This window comes from Aotus nancymaae, unplaced genomic scaffold (genome assembly GCF_030222135.1).
Source record: "Aotus nancymaae isolate 86718 unplaced genomic scaffold, 86718_ANA_hifiasm-v0.15.2.pri h1tg000010l, whole genome shotgun sequence".
Classification (NCBI taxonomy): Eukaryota; Metazoa; Chordata; class Mammalia; order Primates; family Aotidae; genus Aotus; species Aotus nancymaae.
The window spans coordinates 79,493,912-79,516,574 of record NW_026988421.1 but is presented as its reverse complement, the minus strand read 5'-3'; the positions used below and the strand labels follow the sequence as shown (position 1 = coordinate 79,516,574).

At 49.2% G+C, this 22,663-nt stretch overlaps 1 pseudogene; it reads right to left on the bottom strand.

Moving 5' to 3' along the window:
* Window positions 1–3,124: 3,124 nt before the first annotated feature.
* On the bottom strand, window positions 3,125–21,673 carry LOC135273928 (anthrax toxin receptor-like; annotated as a pseudogene).
* Window positions 21,674–22,663: the final 990 nt, after the last annotated feature.

The window sequence follows — 22,663 nt, the reverse complement described above, 5'->3', positions numbered from 1 at the left end:
AAAATGTAAAAAGGCAGCCCACCTGCAACTCAGCCCACCTGCATGAACAAAGGCTGTGCCCCTTTTCTCCCTTCACTAGGGTGAGGAACCCCTGATTGATGCCAAAGCGGGGGGATCAACTCATCTGGAGAGGAGGAGGCAGGGCAGGAGTGGCCCATGGAAGCATGGCTGGCAAATTCCCTCTGCCTGTCCCTGCTGTCACTGTTCACCACAGAAAGCCTGAGAGGGTCCCTATGGGTGGCCAGAGCCGAGGGGTACTCCCCTCTGATGTCTTCTGAGCTCACCTTCTTAATCTCCCTTGAGGGATGAGGAAGGATGGAAGGCCCTAGCTTGAGTTCATATTGGCTAAACTCCAAAGGCTCTCAACTCCCATTAGCAAACATGTTGATTTCACCAGCATCACATACAGCTCTTCAAGAACTTGCACTTGCATTTCTCCTTACGAGGTCTTAGAGCCACAGAGATGGAACACAGCACCTACATGTTTACACGTGGGTAATACAGGAGCACACATCAGCTGCAGAGAAGTGGGCTTGAACCTCCCAGGGCAGAAACATAACTGTCATTAATTAGAGACAACCCAAATTATTTCACATCTGAGGAAGAAATACAACCTGTCTACACTTTCAGGTTATTTTAACTCCCTTTCTTTTTTCTATCTTTTTTTTCCTTTCTTTTTTTTTTTTTGAGATAGGGTCTTGCTCTGCTGCCTAGGCTGGAGTGCAGCAGCAAAATCTCAGCTCACTGCAAACTTTGCCTCCCAGGCTCAAGCAATCCTCCCACCTCAGCCTCCTGAGTAGCTGAGACCACAGGCAGGCCATCATGCCTGGCTAATTTTAGGTAGAGATGGGGTTTTGCTATGTCATCCAGGTTGGTCTTGAACTCCTGGACTCAAGCGATCCATCTGCCTTGGCCTCCCAAATTGCTGGGATTACAAGTGTGAGCCACCATGCCTGACTTCCCTTTCTGCCTAATGAAAGCTTCCCCACCCTTTTCCTGGTGTCATGAGTACAAGGAAAATTTTCTCCTTGAGTCTTGAGAAATGCACAATTCCAGGCACCTTGTAAAGTTGCCTTGGCTGCTCTGGGCACATTTGTATATGGCTGTAGGCATCAGGCAACTGGGCCAGGCAGTCTAGAGCCAGAGGGTGCACTGTCTGGCTGGCTGTCCCTTCCCACACCTGCACAGGCATGTGACCCACCTCTCTAGACCCTGCCCCATGGGGCCACACACAAGCCATGCACCTGCTCTCCAGGTACCAGGCGCCCTTGTCATAAATATCTCCACCTGTCCAGCAATGAGGTTGGAACTCAATTGTTTGTGAAAATCTCTTTATTTACAGGACCAGAAGTGTGTATATTTTGTGAAACAAAAACTGTCTAAAAAACAAAGCAAGACAAAAATTGATGAAGGCAGGCGTCCCATTCCAGGAAGAATGTTGAGAAGTAAAGTGTGGAGGGGTGGCATGTTCTCTTGAGCACCCAGTATTGCTCAGGGGATGAGCCTCCAAATGGGGAAAAACCAAATGACTGAGTCTCATCCACCCCCAGGGGCTCTATCGCCCTCTTCCATTTCCTCGAAATTGACCTGGCTTATTTCTCTGGATGCCTCGTGCAGGGCATTGCATGCCTGGAATAGACTATCATAACCAGCTTGGGAGACAGATGTGCCGACACAGAGGGGAGAGGCTGGGGAAGCGCAGGGGAGGCTCGCTTCCCATCATGGCAGCTGGCAGGACCCAGGTGCAGAGCCTGGGCTGGGCAGGACAGGAGGGTGTATGACAGAGAAGGGGGAGAAAGAGTAACTCCAGGATGAAGACATTGAAGGTCAAAGTCATATGACCTAGAGAAAGCTCCCAAAGCCCTACACAAACGCCAGCAATTCCATTGAAACCCTTTTTTAATTAAAAAAAAAAAAATGGAGGTGGGACATTGCCATCACTATCCATACAAATTAGTCAATACTGTTTAAAACCTAAACCTGCTATGTTTTTCACTTGTACTTACCTTTCAAAAATTCTATGGAAAAGCATAAATACTGCATTTCAGTAGATGGGGAGGTGGAGCGCTGTTTATTTACTCTCAAGATGGGTTAGGGATGACTGGACAACCTCAGCCATAGCCCCCCAGAGGTCTCCTCCTGATGTACTCAGGGGTCCCATGTGGGGTGTCCGTGGCCTGTGTGGGTGGCACCTTGGGTAGTCATGCAGCCCCCACGCTCACACGCTGGGCAGTAGGACACTGCCTGTTGACACTCATCTCTGCTGGGGCTGTGGCTCCTTCTATGGGGACAAATGCTAAGGAGAAACGTTTATCTTTTCTAGTGAAATGAGAATTCCCTGAAATTTTCATGGTCTTGAGGACACTGTGGGGAATCTGGGAAGATAATTTGCATTATCAGAAAGGGCCTCGCTGCCTTCTGGGACACGTTCAGAATTTGAGTATTCAAAAAATGGAAACCAGGGACAAAAAGACGAGGAGTATAGGAAAAGAGACATGCAAGTATTTTTCCTTTCAAAAAGCTACAGAAGGACCAGGCGCGGTTCCCAACAATTTGGAAGGCTGAGGTGGGTGGATCACCTGAGGTCAGGAGTTCAAGACCAGCCTGACCAACATGTCGAAACCCCATTTCTATTAAAAATACAAACATTAGCCAGGCATCATGGCAGGCACCTGTAATCCCAACTGCTCAGAAGGCTGAGGCAGGAGAATAACTTGGACCCTAGAGGCGGAGGTTGCTGTGAGCCGAGGCTGCATCATTGTATTCCAGCATGAGCAACACAATGTGACTCTGTACCCCCCCACAAAAAAAAAAGAGAAAGAAAAAACCTAGGGAAGAAGACACAGCACTGAATTCATATTTCAAAGAAATTTTGGGCCACCCTTTGGTGACAGATGAAGTCAGGGCTGTTGGGAGTGGAATGTATCCATGCCTGGAATCCCCACAGCACCAGGACGCTGTGTCCCATCAGGTGCAGTATAAATCCAACTCACTCAGAGGATAAGCTCCCTGGTGACACACTCTTTGGTTGATCAGCAAGAATTCAACTCCTTTGACCCACAAAGACTCAATGTAGGTGTCCAGTTCAGCAACAAAGGCTTGTTAATCTTGGGTGTTTGGTGCCTTAGAAGTTGGGCTCTGAGGGAGGGAGAGACAAAGGGGGTTGTGCAGTGTGCCCAAACAGTGCGGGGAGCATCCTGGAGGGAGGCCTGGAACACCTAGCAGGGAGGTGGCCACAGCTGGAGGAGCAGGTGATGGGGAGGCACTTCCGGCTGGCTTGAAGGCAGCTCTTTGGTTTGCAAAGAGTCTCTGCTTAGAAAAAGTACTCCCGGCCGTGTCTCAGGCACATCCTTGGGCTGTTGGGAGCCTGTGGTGGGGGAAGGCTTTCCTGGCTGTGTCTCAGGCACATCTTTGGGCTGTAGGGAGCCTGTGGTGGGGGAAGGCATTCCTGACTGAGTGGAAAGCAGATCTCTGGGCAGCAGGGAGCCTGTGCACATTGGGACTGTGCAAGGACTAAGCTGAGGTACCTCCCCTGTGGGGAAGAGAAGAGAGAGAAGGTCACCATGAGGGCATTGGAATTGGGCTCAGAAGACTGCAGATGCCTGGCTCAAGGGGTGGGGCCAGGACCCATCGGGATCCACAAGATGGGCCTTGCTGTGCTCCTCCTCTCTCCCTGTGTGCTGCCTCCAGCCTGGATGACTCCTTCCAGACTCAGCTCAAGCAGCAAAAGTCCACCCTGCCTCTCCAGGCAGCCCTGGGTCTCTGACTCTGGACTCCCTCAGCCCTGGGGTTGAACTTGTTTCCACCTGGCAGCCGGGAGGAGGCCCCAGTTCCCTCTGTGCCCCAGCATGGCCCGGAAGGCTCTAGTGAGCATGTGGAAGGGATGAGCACACACCACGCCCTCAAGGCTGACTCCAGGGACCCTTGGGTGGGTGATGAGCTGCAAAGGCAGCAGCTCCACAGTTCCCTTGGTTTGGAAAGAGGATGATCCAGGCCTGTAGGAACAGCAAACTCTGTCTTGCAGAAGCGGCTGTTTTGCTTTTATCTTGGGCACACACCAGTGTAGCCAGCTCACCACCCACACAGCTGCAAGCCACACAGTAACTGTCTTCTCTCTATCTGCGATGCCTTTCTCTCTGCTGCCTTCTTAAGCCCATGATCAGGGCAAGCCTGTCTGAAGACTTGATCAGGGCCTTTCTAAAAGGGTCACTTTAAGTAAGATCAAAGAGACTGGGGTCCAACCTCACACAAGTCACTCAGCCTCTTGGGAATGACTTTCCCATCTCTCAAATGGGCCCAGCAATACCAAACACTCATTGGTCACCCCAAGCCCATTCTTCCTGTCTTCCTTACTAACGAGGCCTGCTTTTGTTGAGAGAGAGAGTGTGGTGCAACAATCCACCATGAACATGTTTACCTACGTAACAAACCTGCACGTCCTGCACATGTATCCCAGAACTTAAAAAAAAGAGAGGCAATGTGCTCAGCTGTAAAATGACCTTTTGCTGGTCTCCCTTGCTGAGCAACATGGCCATGTGAATGCATTCTGGCAAATGGCGTATATATAGGAATTGTTGGGCAGTGCTTTAAAGAAGGCTGCTTTCCGTTTTTCCTTCTTCTCTCTTCCTGGAGTGTGAGTGTGATGGCTGGAGCTCCAGAAGCCATTTTGTAAGCAAGGAAGCAAACTGAGAGCCTGCCTGGCCTTTTCAAGGAGAATTGTTAGGTTTCCCCGAGGCTGTTCTCTCGGGGGCTTAGCAGGCAGCCAGTTAGATAACAGTCTTTCTCAGAGCCTCTCAGTTCTCCCATTTCAATTTGCATAGCTGTCCTCTGTTTCTGAAATGCTCTTCCTAACCTTGTCTTCCCAGTGAACTGCCACTCACCTTTTCAGACTCAGCTCCAGAGTGACCTCTTCCAGGAAGCCCCTTATCCTTGCTCCCAGCTAAAGTGACCACCCTGCTTGCCCTTTCCAGTCATGTCCTTATAGAAGGTTGAGCCTGTGGTTGTAGGTGTGCCCGTCCCTGCTCGGCATGCATGAGGGCTGTAACTACTTCCCCTTCAGCATCTGTGGCCTCACTCCTCCTGGGCACCATCCAGACTATAAGGTCTAGGCAAGATCTTGGCTTCTGGTCAGTTCTCTCCTCTGTCTACTCAGGCCTCAGCCCCCAACCCCCTTTCCTCTGAGCAATCCCTGGGGACAGCCAAGGCCATTGTCCTCAAACCCTCTGCTGGCATGGTTAGGAGGCATGGCGGGAACCAGAAAGGATAATGCACCCCCAGAAGATGGACCCTCCTCCTGGCACTGCCCACCCAGCATGGTGATGTTGTGAGGGGCTGCCTCTGTTTGTTTTTGTGTAGGAGGAAGGGCTGGCTATAGGACCCCAGGGTGCTGGGGGCTTGCTGACTGCTTTCCACTAATTTCTTCCTGCCTTCCATCAACCCTGACACAAGTGCTAGGTTAGGGCAGGGGTGAGTCACCCTGCCCAGCCCCTGTTCCTTCCTTTTATCCATCTCTACTCACAGCTATTCTTTCTTTTTATCCATCTCTACTCACATACTATGAGTCCACTAACCTTTTTAATAAACTACCCTTTCACCATGAAGATGAAATTAAAAAAAAATCCATATGCCTTACAAAAAAAGACCTTCTGATCAACCAGGCCTTCCTGTGATAAACACCTTTACTCCAAGGCCTAAAACTGAGCTTAGAGCCATCGTAAAGGACTTCCTTAACCCAAGGGTGAAGCCTTAAGGGTTTACTTTGGAATTTAGAATGGCTTCCTGACCTTAACCAATTTATTCACATGATACTGGGGCCTGGTGAAGCTAAGAAATGGATGGCAACAGCAGAACGGCGCAGGCCTGAGGAGGATATTAAAGACCCCCCAAAAACTCCACATGAGAAGGGGTAAAAAGAGCTAGAAAAAATGCTGGAAACATTTTACATTCAGTTCCTAAGATCATTCCAGAAAAAAACTGATTCGTGCATTATCCAACCCTGCAGACCAAAGCAGGACAAGACAGTTTCAGATTACAGAACTTGCTTAGAAATACTGTTTCTGAAACATTTTGTGCTCAAAATACAGCAAGGGGTATTTCCTTCAGGGACTGGAATGGCATTAACTGCTGTATTTACAAATGAACTCTGTCCTGAACTTGGCAGTTCAATTAAAACAGATAAGCCATGGAAAGTTACAGACATGACTGAATTGGTGGCCTTAACTGAACATTTTGAGAGGACTCCAGAGCAAGAAAAAACCCAAAACGCTAACAGTCTTATGCCTCTTCAATGACAACAGACACAGGGAACAGAGCCAAAGGGACCTTCTCATTTTTATTTTAAATCACAAGCAAGAGGTCTAGAATAAGAAATTCCTTACCCCAAGGTAGGTGCCCTCATTGCAAACACCCAGGACACTGGCGAAGGAGATGGTTGGCTTTTGTCTCGGCCCATTACCAAGCCTCCTCCCTTTAGGCTGGACTGGCTCACCACTAGAGGTGGCCCAAGATTTTAACGCTCAGGATAATACAAATAGACAAGGCCCAGGGATTCTCTGGTAAACTGCTCCTCAAAATACGTTTCAATAAACATAGAAAAGCAAGACGTATGCGGGGAATCCTGTGCAATGCTGGTGTGTATCAGAGTCGCCTTATCTACCATAAACTCCACTTTAATAAGCCAACAAATCTCTTGGAGTGAAAAGGTCATCTCTGTGGTGAGGATTTCAAATCAAGTTCAAGAACTTTCTATACCTGAATCCGTCCAATGGACTTGGGGCCATTTGCAGGAAAATGTGAAAATTTTCTCCTATGTGATAGTGATCCGGTACACTTGCCGGGGCAGGACTTACTTTCAAGGTTGAAAAGGCACATACAATCGTAGAGTTTCCTGACTCTCCTGAACCAGAACTGTTATGCTCTCTACAGACAAATTGATAACACCAAAACTCAGGCTCATAACGCCTTGATCTTTCTAAAACACCTGAATAGTTACAGGTCTCTTCCTCAAATGATAGAGAAAGTATTAAAAGTGTGAAGCCTATAAAGGTCCACACTGGTCATTCTAAACCTTTGCCTAAATTACTTCAATATACACTAAAACCTGTTGCAATTAAAAGGCTATCAACAATTGTAGGAGATTTAATTGAACTAGGACTTAGAGTTCCGTGTACCAGTCCTTGTTGACACTTCCATCCTACCAGTTAAAAAATCAAATGGATGAAGTTGAAGATTTGTTCAGGATCTCTGGCTAATTAGTAAAATTATAATACCAAGATTTCCCATAGTCCCAAATTCCAATACTTTATTATCTAACATACTCACTGATTTAAAGTGGTTCATGGTAATAGACCTCTGCTCAGCCTTCCTTAGCATTCCAGCTCATAAAGAGTCAACATTTGTTTGCTTTTACTTGGAAAATCCGCAGTACACTGGCCTGTAATTCCACACGGGTTTACCGAAGCCCTTTTCTATTTCCCCAGGCATTGCTTCAGGACTTAATAACCCTACAGCCTGCTTGACATTCTACTGTTATTCAGTACATAGATGACCGATTATGCTCTCCCACTCAGCAGTGCTCTGAAATTGACTCAATTTACCTTTCACAGCAATTCGAACATAAAGGTCACAAGGCCTTAATGGAAAAACCAGTTTTCAAGAGAAAAAGGTCACTATTTGGGACATGACTTGACTGTTGAAGGGATTTCCCCCTCGCCTGGGAGAATTAAAACTAGTCAACGTTTTCCTCGGCCTGGAACCAAAAGACATTTAAGAGGTTTTCTTGGACTCATAGAATATTGAGGATCCTGGGTCCCAGATTTTCCATTAATGGCCTCTCCACTGTTTTAGCTTACTAGAAATGCAGTATGAGAATCTTTACCTTGGAAAGACAGTCCAGGCTTTTAACCATGAAATTGGCCTTTGATAGCCCCCAGCTTTAAGACTTCCAGAATACCCTAAACCTTTTACCTTGGCTGTGCATGCACACAACAATCAGGTATTAGAAGTTCCTGCTCAAGGACATGGGGGAGACATAGGCCCACTGCATATTCCAGCCTGCAATTAGGCCCAGTAGTTTGGGCCTGTTCTAATCATTTAAAAATGGTAGTAGCAGCAGCCAAGTTGGAAGCTTCATCTGAGCTGGTTTTAGGGAATGAACTCAATTCACAAGTCAAACACTCTGTGAAAAGTCTATTAAGTTTTGACCAAACACAGCATTTTTGAGGAAGCCAGCTAGCATCTTGTGAAATTCTTCCTCCTGCCTTCTAATCTCCATCTAAAATGCTGCAACCTACCTAACCCTGCTATTTATTGTATTAACTCTGACTCTGGTGACAACCACAACTGTGTAAGTGCAGTGTTGGAAATAGTGACCCTTGTGTTGATTCACGAGACAGTACATTGGCTCATCCTTATTATTTTTTTGTTCAGAGGTCCTATGCCAAAAACTCAAATGAAAGTATCAGGCAGGATATGTCATTACCACCCAAATGAGTTAATAGAGGAGGGAAATCTTCCTCAACGTAAATCAGCAAGCCACAGAGCTTTTTGCTTTCACCTAAGCCTGTCCTATAACTAAGGACAAGTCAGTAAATATTTAGACAAATAGATGACATGATTTTGGAGTAGTACGCAATTCTGGCACATTATGGAAACAACAAGGGTTTCTTACTTCTAGTGGGATTACCCATTAAAAAACGGTCTTAAAGTAGATAAACTCCTTTTCCTACCTGGTTGCCATCAGAGACAGTCATTATTAAGATGGAAACTCATATCTATAAAACTGAACCTGTATATAAAAGGAATGCTCTAGAAGATATTTATGACAAATCAGCCAGTGCTGAAACTGTTACGATATACAATTTAAATTAACGCCATAATGTCGATCCAAATCAAATCCCTCATGATGACCTAATTAATAAACACTGCAATGCACTCGATTTGGAAAAACAAATTTGGTACCTAAAGGCTGTAAATTCAGTGTTAAGCATGGGCTCACAGAGGGCTCAGATGGCTGCCTGGCCCTTCCTGAGTCTTCAAAACTTCTATTATTAAAAGCTCTTCATTCCACAACTCATCCTGGAACAGAATCCACATTATGAAGAAATATTGGTGAAATGACTGTTTTGAAATTGCTAAAAGGGTGTGTAATCAATGTTTGGTTTATCAAACTCATAATCCTGGGAAAACAATAAAAACTTTAAGTAGTGTGTTTTCACCACTTGATGGGCCTTTTGAACACTTACAGATGGACTTCATTCAGTTGCCAGCCTCGAGAGGGTATCAGAATGTCCTTGTAGCAGTTTGTACATTTTCTGGTTGAGTAAAAGCTTTTCCACGTAGAAAGCTGATGCAATGACAATAGCCAAAAATGTGTTTCCTTCTGGCAACTCGCAGGAGAGATCTCCAGCAATAAGGAAACTCACTTTGCCGGGCAAGTTACAAAGCACTTAAATAAGGCATTATGGACACATTGGCATTTTCATTGTTCTTAACCCTCTGTCTTCTGGAGAGTTGAAAGGACAAAAAACACTAAAATTGACAAAGTTAACTAAGTCAATTGGGTTGCCTTGGCCAAAGGTACTATCATTGGCTTTGATGATAATCAGATATGCTCCTACTGAAAAACATACATTGATACCTTATGAAACAGTCACTGGAAGGGATAACAGAACCACATGCCTCTCCCACTCTAGCATAGAACCCAAGCAGTTGGGTTTGTGGGCGAACACCAAAAAAACGAAGAAACGATTCCATGAATGCCAGTGTCTCTCCACGTTCCCAGAGTCACCCTGAAACTCCAAAGGAAGAATGGAAAGTTATCCTTGATATGCTAAACATCACTGCTGCTTGCTTTCCTGCACTTGCCAGAAACAACCCTCTAACATCTTTCCAATTAATCACCTGATTGTTACCAAATATAGAAAACCTATTCCAGTGACACCTGCAAAAGGTATATTGGGCTTCCAGGCAATAGTCACTCAAGACCTGGGAATTACCTATGTGGGTACAAGTAATTACTCGTATAATGTCCTTAGATTAAACTCAGTAGGGTACTTTTTAAAAACTAAATGTGGTTTTATACCTTTACAACATATTATAAGGGAGGTACAAAAAAGGAAACTTCCTTTTATGCAGACTAATGAGTGAATAATTTTTTTTAAGCAAAGTCTTGCTCTGTACCGCATGCTGGAGTGCAGTGGCGCGATCTCGGATCACTGCAACCTCCGCCTCCTAGGTTCAAGAAATTCTCATGCCTCAGCCTCCCAAAAAGCTGAAATTACAGGCATATGCCACCATGCCCAGCTAATTTTTATATTTTTAGTAGAGATGAGGTTTTGACATGTTGGCCAGGCTCGTCTCGAACTCCTGGCCTCAAGCAATCTGCCCATCTCTGCTGTGCTGGGATTACAGGAGTAAGCCACTGCATCTGGCCATGGGTGACCAAATTTTAAAAACCCTTGTTCTCCCTGTATGTTCCCCTCCCTGTTGTGGGGGTGGGGAAACTAGGGGATGTATAGCAGGGAGTGGGGGGACTGGGGAGGGATAACATTAGGAGAAATACCTAATGTAGGGATGGATGCAGCAAACCACTATGGCATGTATATACTTATGTAACAATCCTGCATAATCTGCACATGTACCCCAAAATTTAAAGTATAATTTTTAAAAAATAAAATAAGAAAATAAAAAATGCTTGCTCAAATACAAATAAATGGCCCACTTTTCCAATTGCAAAGGGCCTATATTGGATCTGCAAAGAATCTTCTTATTCCATTCTACTGAACCCCTGGGAGGTCTGACTGGCTACAAAATTTAAGAATTTTCCCAATTTAATGATTAGCTCTAAATTTCATACAGTGGGTTCCCCACTACCAGCACGAGTGAGCCCCCAGGAATCCAGCTGAAATCTTCCCGCAGCTTCTCTTTGTCTGTTTCAAAGTTGGTGCTAACTTCAGTTATTGACTGTTTTTGCCTCTGAACATAGGACTTATCAGGGGAATTTTCATGGGAAGGTATTTGAAAGGCAGGAGTTAGCCATATCAAATAGCAAGATATGAACCGTGGGTAAAAGCCATACTCCAAAAGAGAGGTGACGACACATGCATTCAAATGGAGCATCATGCAGCTTCAGATCTCCTTTGTGATAAAGTTAGGGGCTCGAATTTGGTATTGAACACAAGTGAATGTTGACCCTATATCTCCCTGGATTTTGTTACTACAGAAAGTTTAATTTAAAAGATGGCTGGTATTACTCTTTTCTTAGACACTGCCACCAAATACTTCAAGAAAATCTCTCAAGAGAAAAGAATGCATATGTGTTTATTGGAGCAATTGACACTTGGTTTGCAGGCATCCTAAATGGTAGATGACAAATGGGTTTTACAAGGTTTTCTAATCTGTTTATTCTAGTGACTTTCCAGGCTATTGTGCTTGTGTTACCAGGCTAACAACAAAGATGAATGTCTCTATAAATCAGGCCATTTTATAGTGAATTACAGCCTGTCTGCCCTGAACAAGGACTGTGACCAATTCAACTTAAACACTATCAAGCTGCCTATGTTGCCTGAACCTTGACTTGTTTGATTCGGGTCAGTTTGCTTCATAAGAAACATTTTTAAGGAGTTCACTTTGGTCTTTTGATATCCTCCTCTTTGTATTCATCCTAAGAGTTCCCCCTGTCCACTGTACCCTCTCAAATATTCAGTGTCTTATATGAAGCCATCCATTGAGCATGAATGGTCTCACTTCCACTAAGTCAGCAAGAGCATGCAAAAGTATTGAACTGGCATGGTGCCATGACTTGTGAATTCCATACTGAGATCAAATAACTCATTTATGATGGTGACAGAGAGTGGCATCAATGCCCAAAGTTTTGGTCAAACTCCCCAAATTGAGAGGCTGCTCAAAAGAGTGAAATTGTGAAATAAAACTGAAATTTGGCCTTGGAAAGCCTCCATACTCCCACACCTGTGTTCCCATATACGTACCACAGCCTAACCACAGCGTAAACAAACTGACAACCCAGCTGCAGAATGTGCTTCTGTGACAGGAGCTGAGCCTCTTCCGCTTACAGCAGCCACACTTCAACCACTCACAGCAGCCAACTGTTCAAATGAGGAGGACACACGGAGCTGTCACCAGTCCAGCTGTTTCGGTACCTCAGTTCTGTGTTCTCTGTGTCATTTTCCCTTTACTGTTCAGAAATCTTATTTGACCATGTGGTAGCCCTGGAACCTCACTGAGTTTGTCCTGGTTCTGGGGGCGGCCCTATTTGGAATCATGTTTGGTTTCTTTCCTGCTCAATTAAACTCTGTTACATTTAATTTGCCTGACAGTTTTCTTTTAACATATGTTAAACAATCCTTAAACATCTGTAAGTGCACCTGAGCTCACCTGGCTACACACTGTCAGTACCAGGTGCTACCACCACAATTATACACTCTACTTTTTTCAGGTAGTATTTGCTTGATTTGGGGGCCATTACTTTTTAACTTGTTTTTTTTGTTTGTTTGTTTGTTTTTGTTTCTGTTTTTGTTTTTCGAGACAGAGCCTTGCTCTGTCGCCCAGGCTGGACTGCAGTGGCGCAATGTCGCCTCAGTGCAATCTCCACCTTCCTGGTTCAAGCAATTCTCCTATCTCAGCCTCCTGAGTAGCTGGGATTATAGGCATGCGCCACCATGCCCTGCTAATGTTTATATTTTTAGTAAAGACAAGTTTCTCCATGTGGGTCATGCTGGTCTTGAACTCCTGACCTCATGATCCAACTGCATAGGCCTTCCAAAGTGCTGGGATTACAGGTGTGAGCGGCCACACCCAGCCTGGGGCCATTATTTTATGAGGCTATTATTTTTCATTATTTTAATTTTTGGAGATTAATGTTTAACATTACATGAGGCAAATCTTTTCTCACTGATTTTCTGTATTAAAAATTCCTTAATGATTCTTATCTGTTTAATTTTTTTCAAGTGAACTTAAACCCTTTCTATCAAATTACCTAAAAATGTTTCATTAAAATTTTCACTGAAATAGCATACTAAGCTCATGAATTCCTCTGGGAAAAGTTGACATTGTGCTCTAGATTTTTATATTTTCAAATTTATCTTATACTAATAACTAAGTTTTATGGTTTCTTTTCATCATGAGTCAGCACATTTTTGTTACAGTTCTACATGGGTATTTGGTTTTTTGTTGCTGTTGTAAAGAGAAAGGAATCTGTCATGTTATTTCCACCTCCTTTGTTTCTACTTACTTATTGCAAAACATTCCTGTAATTATTTGCCACAGTCATTCCAGACCTAGTGTTTGCCCACTTCTGAGCGATCCCTTTGATTTCCTCCCGAGCAGGACCCAGGGCACTAACACTGAGGTCACCTCCTCTCCTCTGCCCCAGCCTATCCCAGGAGCTACAGGGAGCTCTGAGGTCTGGGTCTGCACTTGCAGTGATGGAGAGGAGCAGGGCTGGGGTGCCTCACAGTAGAGGGGACCTCCAGCTGGCTGCCCCCTGAATCTTTGGAAAAGTGTAAGGTGCTGAGGAGGTTCCTGGAGTTTGAGGGGGTCTCCTTCCTCACTGTCTCTCTGCTGACTGCAGATATCTAAGCCAGCAACTAATTATTTCTCACATCAGCTCAACCACTCTAAGGTGAAGTGACATTTCCTGAAGTCATTGGCAAACAATTAATCTGAAACCTTAATTGCCAGTGCTTTAGAGTTTTGGCTCAATCTCTGGTTTTCCTGATTATGTCACAGGAGTGTGTGTGTGTGTGTGTGTGTGTGTGTGTGTGTGTGTGTTGGGGTGGAGGGGTTGTGTTGTGGAGTCAAAAGGAAGCTTGCTGTCATTACAATACCAAAGTTATAATCTGAAACTTTCTCAAAAAGCACTAGCTTCAAGAAGAGCTGCAAGCTGGGATTCCTAGACAGGTGGAGGCCACAGCTAGCTGACTTTGCCACACCTGTCCTTTGGTCTAGCGCCCTCCATGGGCACATGGTCAGGAGGAGAACTCAGGAGCTCCATGACCATGAATGCATCCTAAGGCCCGTCTGCATTAAGCTCCAACTGTTACCCAGAACGACTCTCCCAGCAAACACGAGTAAGAATTTATAAGAAGGCGTGCGGCCGGGTACGGTAGCTCAAACCTGTAATCCCAGCACTTTGGGAGGCCGAGGTGGGTGGATCACAAGGTCCAGAGTTCAAGACCAGACTGGCCAACATAGTGAAACCCCGTCTCTACTAAAAAATACAAAAATTAGCTGGGCATGGTGGCTCGTGCCTGTAATCCCAGCTACTTGGGAGGCTGAGGTAGGAGAATTGCTTGAACCAGGACCAGGAGGCGAAGGTGAGCTAAGATGGCACCACAGCACTCCAACCTGGGCTACAGAGCAAGACTCCATCTCCAAAAAAAAAAAGATGAAGGCGTGCAAGTGACGGTGTGAAATCAAGATATTAATATCCACAAATGTATCATGTGTGTGAATTTTGGTAAATCCTCTTTAAAAGTCATCAATAGTTTCTTGGAAATCATGACTTCCAGTGAAACAGTGTACAAGAAAACTAATTTGGCCATAGATTAATTGATACAAGTAATTTAAGTCCCTATGGTGTGTATCTAGTCATGAAGACATCACTGGACTTCTAAATAAAAACCAAAGTGCTTCTAATATTAAACAGTGAAATAAATGTGAGCTATATATACCCTTAAGAAAAGCTAATAAAAGAAAATAACATAATTAATTACTCAGTTATTCCAGCTCAGGGTCGCAGGAGGCTGGAGCCTATCCCGGCAGCTCAGGGTGCAAGGTGGGAGCTAACCCTGGACAGGGCATCATGCTGATGCAGCGTGCACTCACACACACCCACACCCACTCACACGGCTCACAGACGCCCAATCCACCTGATGCGCACATCTCTGGGGTGTAAGCAAAACTGAAGTACCCAGAAAAATTCCACGCAGACATGGGAAGAACATGCCGACTCCACACAGACAGTGGCCTCAGCTGGGAATGGGTTTGTTTTCTCATCAGCATCTTCATTTCTCACTCAGTGTTCAGATGACGTTGAGTGAAATGGCATTATGCGAGCACCTGCTGTGTGACATTTTACACCGTAGAGAGATGCACTTGCAGGTGATTCCACAGATCACAATGACAGCAGGACACGGGGTGGAGCCTGAGTCAGACATGAGACTCCCCTGGGGTCAGTTCATAGCCCGGCTCTACCACTCACCAACCCTGCCACGCTGAGCCCATCACTAAACATCAGAGCCTCAGTGTCCACAGCTGTGAAGTGCAGAAAATAGTGACCACCTTGCAGGACAGAGAGGTGGCCGTGCACACAGTAAGGACCCAGAGCCAGGCTGTTGGATGCGGGTCCTATTGCTTCCTGGCTGTGTGACCCTGTGTGGGTTACCTAACCGTGCAGGGCCTCTAGCGTCCTCCCCACATTAGAGCTGTTGGCATATATTAGTTTGTGGAATGCACTTGCAACAGTGTCTGGCCCACGTTAACATCTATGTGCAGGCAGCTATGAGCCCTCCTGGGTGTTGTGAGAACGAAAGCAGATCCAGCTTCTAAAGGGCCTCCTGCTGTGCTGCGCACACAGTTAAGCTCACTGGAAAGGCTGTTATATCATTGTGGGCACTATATTTGGTGAGAGAGAGTAAGTTTCACATTAGTCGCCTCTCTTTCCTGATGGATCTAGCAATACTGTTTCCCATGAACGTAATGAGCATCCACAGGATAAGGCGAAGGAGAATCCTCAGCACGGGTGGGAGGGAGAGTTTGGCTCAAGAGCCTTGGAGTCTTGCTGCTTCATTTTGTGTGAGTGCGTAGGGGGATGGCCTGGAAGGGGACACTAGTAAAAAATTTATTCAGAGAACTGAAGGTGATGGAGCAGAGAGACACACTCAATTTTAAAGAAATGAAAGTAAACAAGACTGACCAGTTTTGCTGCAAAAATGCTGAGGTGTTCGGTAAACTGAGCCTTTGAGAATTTCCTGCATTATCATGTGCCGAAATGCAAAAATGTTTGAATTTGCTGAAAGGAGTAAGTAAGCAAGGTTTTAAAAGGCAGCAGCTCCTCTAAATTCAACAGCACACTCCATTTGAACAGGCTCGTCAACCTCCCGAGCTCATCCATACCCCAGGTCAGCCTGCAATGCCAAGTCAGGAAGAGGAATTTGGAAATAGCGCCCCCGCAAGGCCAGGGCATGAATGGAGAAAGAGGCCTGCACTGATTCTTTAAGGATCTCCCACTCTGCTGAGGCCTGAGTGAGTCTCTGTCTGAGGGTAGATCCTGCAAGAGGATGGTGTGGCACCCATGTCACCTCTTCACTCTGCAGTGAAGAGACAGAAGCCTGTGCCTGGCCCGGGCAGGACGTCTCACTGATGCCTCCACAGCCCTGCAGCTGCATTTGGCCTGCCTGGCTGGGGTTGAGCCACCCAAGCCTGGTCTCCAGCAGGTTCCCACTGAGATGCACTTTCTCCTCAAGCCTCTGGCCTCCTTCTCCCTCAGGGAGCCCCTGGCTCAGGCAGGAAGGTCACATTCCCAGTTTATCCAAGCAGGAAGCTGCTGAGCTTGCCAGCAGCCTGGCTGATGTCCGGCTCTGTACACTCAGGACTGGGTTTACAGGGCGTTTCAAGGGGCACCCTTCCTCTTTCATGCTTCATGTTAGACCCTGGAGCGAGCACAATGATGCCTTAAAGAGGAGAACCGGGAACTCCCGCCAGCCTGTCTGAATTCTTGGTACCCGACACAAATCTTACAAGACACTCAGTTGGGTCTTCAGGATCACAGTTGGGAAGGACAAGGTAGAATTAGATGGTGGCAGAGGAGCTGGAAGGGAGCCCAGGTCTACAAGACACAGCTGTGGGCCTCCCTGGGTTAGGGAAGATCTGGGTTAATTTCTGATAGCCCTGGAGGTGGCCTCGGGCAGCTTTCTGGGCAACTCTGGGCCTCTATTCTGCTATTAGTAAGATAGGGATTGTCTCTCCTGCTCCAAGAATTATAGGGTGGACTTCATGTGTTGACAGTCACAAGGGCCTGGCGGAGCCCTGAGCAGTGGTAAGTGCCCTCCATAATGCAATTACTCTGCCACCCTCCCCCAAACCTTAGCTTCAAGGAGCTGCCCTCGGGAAAGGGACAATTTCAGATTCTTGCTCCATCCCTGCCTCACCACACGGGGCAGGAAGGCCATTTCTGGCTCTTTCCTGTGCCCACCCCCAAGTCTCTTGCCTTCCCGCCGCTCGAGGTGCCCGTTTTCACACTCTGCCCTCAAGTTCTGTCCCTCCTGCCTGACTGAGCGTCTCGCCTGTTCAGTGCACAAGGCTGGACTAGTTCTGTGTGACTGGAGCTGCACCGTGGCAACGTGGAGAGGCCTATGGGACCTCGGGTGGAGGATGGGCTTCTGTGTAATGGAGGATGGGCTTCTGTGTAAGCGTGGCTGGGATTGAGAACCCAGTGCAGAGGCACAGAGCCAGGAGTTCAGCGGCTGGAGGAGCCCTGCCTGCCTCTGACACCAGCAATGCCCTGCCAGGTGTCAGCACACCTCCCAGGGCTCCCGGCCCATTTCTAATCAGTGGCGTCCAGAGGCTCACAACCTGCAAGATCTTCTCAGTGCGCAGCCACCTGGCCACAGAGAGCCTGTGCTGTCCTGATGCAGGAGGTCTGGCCAGTGCAGGTCTCTCTATAAACCCTGGGGATGAGATCGTCTTCCAGGTGCAAAGGGCTGGACTGTGGGAAGCACAGGCAGATGAGCCCCAGGCAAAGCCAGGAGCCGGGCTCTCCAGGGCCCCAGGGCCCCAGGACCTGAGCCGAAAGGCCCTTGGTCCTGATGGGAAAGGAGGGCAGTGCAGGATAAGGGCAGCAGCCAGGCCCAGCTCACATCCAGCCCTATCACTCACGGGCTTTGGGAGCAGGGATATGCTACTTAATCTGTCAGCGCTTTGCTCCCCTTCAGTAAACTGGTTAATAATAGTGACACTCAGTGCCAGCTTTTCCTCACTGTCTGAAAATCCTGCTGCCTGGACTGGTAGGTACCCCTAGCATCCCTGCAGTGTTCATGGTGGTGAGAACGTGTGTCAGGACTGGTCATCTCTATTTTTTTCTGATCTGCATGACCCTTTGTGACTCAGGTGGCTTGATCCATGCACCTGCAGGCAGGTGGTTTGAAGCCCAGGCCACTTCCAGAGCTGAGTCACCCCTGTGGGAACCAGGGACTGGCCAGACATCAAAAGCTGCCACTGTACAGAAACATGGATCTTTCTAGAGAGGGAGTTCAATGTGCAGGGACAGACCTGGTGGTGCAGGGGACAGGAGCCCTCATACATGCCTGCCACAGGGGCACTAGGGTGAGGTGGGCATCTGGCTGCTCTTGGCATCAAGTGACCAAATTCCAGCCTCCACAGAGCCTGCCTTTCTCCAGGGCCCAGGCATCTGCAGCAAGACCCAGCTGCCCCCTCCTCCCACAGTCCCAGCCGGGGGTCACAGCCCCTCTCCACTGTGCCCTTCTCACCTTTAACCCTCTCATCCCACACACTCCTTGGCACCCAGAGCAGCAAACAATCACAGTGGGGCAGGTGTTTCCAGGAGGCAGGGGCGGAGGCGGGGGCGGAGGTGATGGTGTTGGTGGTGGAGGTGGTGGTTTCTCCAGCTCTGACTCCTAAAAAAAGAAAAACAACTGCCTGCTGGCAATGCTGGCTGAGCACGGTGCTGGCCACTCCCAGATGTGTGTCTGAGGAATGAATGGACCAGAGAGAAACCCACACCACAGGGGAAGGTCTTGCACGTGAGAAACATGCAAACTCCTCATGGTTTGCAGACGTGGCTCTTCTCTTAACTGCCAATGTCTTTGTCTCTGTCCCCTTGGTTCTCCCGCAGCCACTCTTGTTGAAAGAGGCCTGCCCTGGAGGCTGTGCAGTGCTCCCAGCATTTGCAGGTGACTGCCCGCACCCAGCTGGTTGCAGATGCAGCCTTCCCGGGCCCACTCTGCAGCACCGCAGAAGCCAGCCTTGGCCAAGGAGACCTGTTTCCACCCCATCCCAGGCCCAGGGCTTCATTCCTCAGAGGCTCACCACTGTCCATGGACCCTGGCGGGGTTCTCCAACCCAGGTGAGCCACAACCTGCTCCTGGATTCCTGGTCCCTGTGCTCACTGGGCTGGTGTCTCTCCTGGCTCAGCGCCTGCCAGAACTCCCCTATCCCTCAGCCATGCAGCCCAGAGAAGTTAACCCCAGCCAGCCCCTCGGCCCTGCCTAGAGACAGGGATCCAGAGAGGCCAAATGGAGCCACACCCACATCTGGAGCCTGGGGAGGGGGCCAGGTCCTTTTCCAGAGCACGTCTGTTCTTAGCATTTTACAACAGGTCCTTGGGGTTTTGACAGAAGAGCTCACTTATTCAGGAGAGATCATCACGGTTGCTGAAACTGGCCACCCCAGGCTGTGAATTGGTGACAAGACTCATGTTGAGGGGTGCAGGGAGCGGGAAGGGTGTGCTGGGACATCACTGAGTCCCTGCCCTTCTCAGGCTCCACTCTGCCCCTGTCACCTTCTTCTCTGCCCAAGCAGGTGGAGGTCATGGGGCACAGGCTTCATGGCACTCTTGGTGAAGATCAGTGGACTGCGTGGGATGTGACGATATCGAGACCATAACCATGACTTACCTTTTCCGGCTTCTGCACAGGTGCTGGCTCCTTGACAGTCTAGAATGTTCAAAAGAGACAAATGTGGGCTGGATGGGGGTGGGTGGGCTCTGCCTTGGCCCTGTGCACAGCTGGGACCCTGGTCTGGAGCAGAAGAAGAGCACTGTCTTTGGAGTGTCACTCTGGCCACCCTGAGCCTGTGAAGTTGTATTCGGCAGGCTCCTCCTCCCGGACCTCAGCCTCCAGTCTTACCCAAGGGGAACCTCTGTACCGCTGCTGTGGGGTTCCTAGGGGTCATCCAGGCCAGGGACCAGGACCCTAGAGAGGCCCAACTCCTACAGGTGTCCTTCTCTGCCCACAGCCACATGGAGAAGAGAGTGCCCGCCCCACTTCCCTTCTTCAGGGAGAGCCTGTCTGTCCCCGGGAGCCCTCCCTAACCTCCCAGCCTCACGGCCGAGTCCCCAGCTTCCTCTGCTCGCAGCTCCCTGTGCAGAGATGAGCCCTGTGTGTTCCCTGGGCTGAGCTCTGTCCTCTCCTCCCCCTGCTCTGTCCTCTCTCTGCAGCTCTCTGGGCTGGGTCCATCCACTCCAGCTCCCAGCACCCCTTCCATCCTCCCTGCTTTTGGCTCCTGTTCTGCCTTACAGGGGCCCTTCCCACTCCTGTGGGGTGGACATTTCACCCTCAGCCCTGACAAGACAGGACTGTGAGCTCCCTGTGGGGAACAGTGGCTGCTTCATTTCTGTTCCTCCCCAGATCAGCATGGGGCCCAGTGAAGCTGGAGCTCAGTAAAGACAGATGGAGGAATGGGGAAGGCACCAGACATGTGCTGAGAGCCACGCTGGTTTCTCAAGGCACAGACAGCTGGGGGGTTACAGCACCGTCCTCCATGTGCGCCATCAGGACCTCATGGGGGACCCTCCCTTCCTCCCTCCACACAGAGGCCGCCTCCTGGTGCTTGTCCATCTGAGGCTACTGGAAGTCTGGCTTGTTGAGGCAGCCCTGGTTTCAGGGGTTCTGGGGTCACTTCTCTCTGGGAGCCAGGGCAGGGCTCAGCTCCACGTCCAGGGCATCCCAGGCCAGCTCTCTGTGGCCAGCCCGGGGCAGGAGGCCCTGCAGAAGCCCAGGCTTGCTAGGCTCTGGGAACGTGTGGACAGGTCTGTGCCTCCCCAGGCTCACGTGATGAGCCAGGAGCGGAAGGAAACTTTCCACAGGTGGGATCAGGGGGCAGTCACATGTTGGAGTCCCTTGGAGGGTGGGTGTGGGCCTGGGCCCCTAGGCTGGGCGAGCAGGGAGCACTTGCCTTCCTGCAGCACAGCGGCCAGAGACAACACAGCAGCAGTGGCGCACACAATAGGGGCGGCACAAAATACAGCCAGCTGCAGAAAATGTCCTGGTGGAGAAAGAGAGCACCATGAGCCATGCCCAAGGGACAGAGGGATGCCAGGCCTGGGAGGGCCTGGGTGGCCTCTTCCTGGTGCCGTCCACCTGGGGGCCCATCTACCCACTCTCCCTTCTCTCCTGGTGGTCCCACCTCAAGGTACTACAGTGGGGCCTGGGCAAGGGATGCACCCAAGAAAGCTACAAACCCCTCCTCTGGCCCTGCTGAAAGGCTCTGCCCTACAGCCCTGCCAAGAAAGTCCCAGAAGCTTCCATGGTCTGAAGAACCCACCCTCACTGCACACCTCGCCTGCAGCACAGGGCTTCGGTAAGGATCACAAAATCTACAGGTATAAAGATGGGCGAGGGTGGGGGTGCTGCAGCTGAGAGAGGTGCAGGCGCAGGAGCAGGGGCAGGAGATCCAGGTCCATCCCCCACAGCCTCTCTCCCCACTTCCAGGCTCTGCACCGTGGAAGCATCCATGCACGGGTCTGAGCCTCAGTCTCCACACCTGTGCAAGGGGAATGAGCCTCCCTCCCTTGGGGCACTTGTGAGGTTTAGAGAGCTCAGAGGAAGTCCTGGCTCAGAACCAGGTCTGCATGGGGTGTGAGCAACAGGAGCACTTCTCTGGGTGTTCCTCACAATAAAGGGACCTTGAGCAGCATCCGTGGGAACACAGGCTGCCCGGGCCTTCCCCAAGTCCAGAGCTCTGCTTAGAGAGGAGGCTGATGGGGAGGGGAGGGGAGGAGAGGGGAGGGAAGTGGGGAGAGCCTGTTCTGGGAACCAGGCTCGCTGAAGGGAGCGGAACCACTGAGGCCGAGCATGAAGGCCACTGGTGAGGCTGGAGCCCCAGGGCAACTCCTGATGTGCCTGTCACCATCGAGCCATTAGTGGGTGAATTCCTGATGGGGAATGTGTGTGTTCAGCCTGCTGATCTGTGCATGGATGTGCAGGGACTGGCAAGGGTAAACCCAGAGGGAGGACTCTCAACACTGGTGCATCCTCACAAGTGAGACTGGGTACGAGGAGGTGGAGTGGTCTCAGGTCTCCCGCCTGTCCCTCCAGCATATTCTCCTGTCTATGCGGCCCTGGGCCAAGCTGCCCAAAGATGTGGAACTCTGAAGAGCCGGGACCTGGGGCACAGCACCTCCATTTTCTGGGGCTTCTTGGAGCTGAGCCCTGGTCCATGCACCCCAGAGCCTCCACTTCAGCAGCAGGAGGGGACGAAATGCAGGGCTTAGCAAGGGAACAGAGAGGGACAGCTCAAGGGCCCAAGCAAAGAGGAGAGACAGAAAGGAGGCTGAAGGCATCTGGGAAATAGCAGCAGGTGACCACCGGGGAGGCTCAGGGGCCAGGGTAATGAGCAGGTTTAGGACCAGATCAGCAGCTGGGGCACCAGTTCAGCAGTACGTGCACCCGATAGCAGTGCATGGAATTCTCCAGAGCCCCTGGGCCTTAGAGATCCACGTGGAGAAGCTGGACAACCCAGAGGCCCTGGACTCTGGCTTCTGGTGGACGGCTCCCAGCTTTACCCACCTGCCAGCTGGAAGCCAGGATGGTGCAGCCCCAAGTGCCTGCTGCACACACTACTTTCTGGGACTGCCTGGGAACTGTCTGCCCTTTCTGTCCTCCCCAGGGTGTATCTAGACAGTCCT